Raw genomic sequence first — 369 nt, forward strand, 5'->3', positions numbered from 1 at the left:
TTTTTTTAAAGGTCACTGGAGATAATGTACGATCACTTGTGCTTTGTGACTTTACTGCAGATGGCAAGAATGAGGTGAGCCATTATACTTTTCATTTTCTCTTCATAATGACAAGTTTTCTAAGTTATTATAAAATACTGCTTTTATAAATTGACCATACATCCCATCTTTACAGCTTCTTGTCGGCTCAGAGGACTTTGACATCAGGGTGTTTAGAGAGGATGAACTAGTGACTGAGATGGCAGAAAATGAGGTATGAATTATGAAAATAGTCTGAGACATTGCTGATTGATAATTGGGCAATTTTGGGGGATTTTTTTCTTATTTATACAGTTGTTGCTTTCTGTTCCTTTCAGACAGTCACGTCGC

At 36.0% G+C, this 369-nt stretch overlaps 1 pseudogene; it reads left to right on the top strand.

Moving 5' to 3' along the window:
• Positions 1-369, top strand: part of LOC107583878 (Bardet-Biedl syndrome 2 protein homolog) — a 3,535-nt pseudogene that overhangs the window by 414 nt on the left and 2,752 nt on the right.

The sequence above is a fragment of the Sinocyclocheilus grahami genome, unplaced genomic scaffold, assembly GCF_001515645.1.
Source record: "Sinocyclocheilus grahami isolate Dianchi unplaced genomic scaffold, SAMN03320097.WGS_v1.1 scaffold55.1, whole genome shotgun sequence".
In the NCBI taxonomy this organism is placed as follows: domain Eukaryota; kingdom Metazoa; phylum Chordata; class Actinopteri; order Cypriniformes; family Cyprinidae; genus Sinocyclocheilus; species Sinocyclocheilus grahami.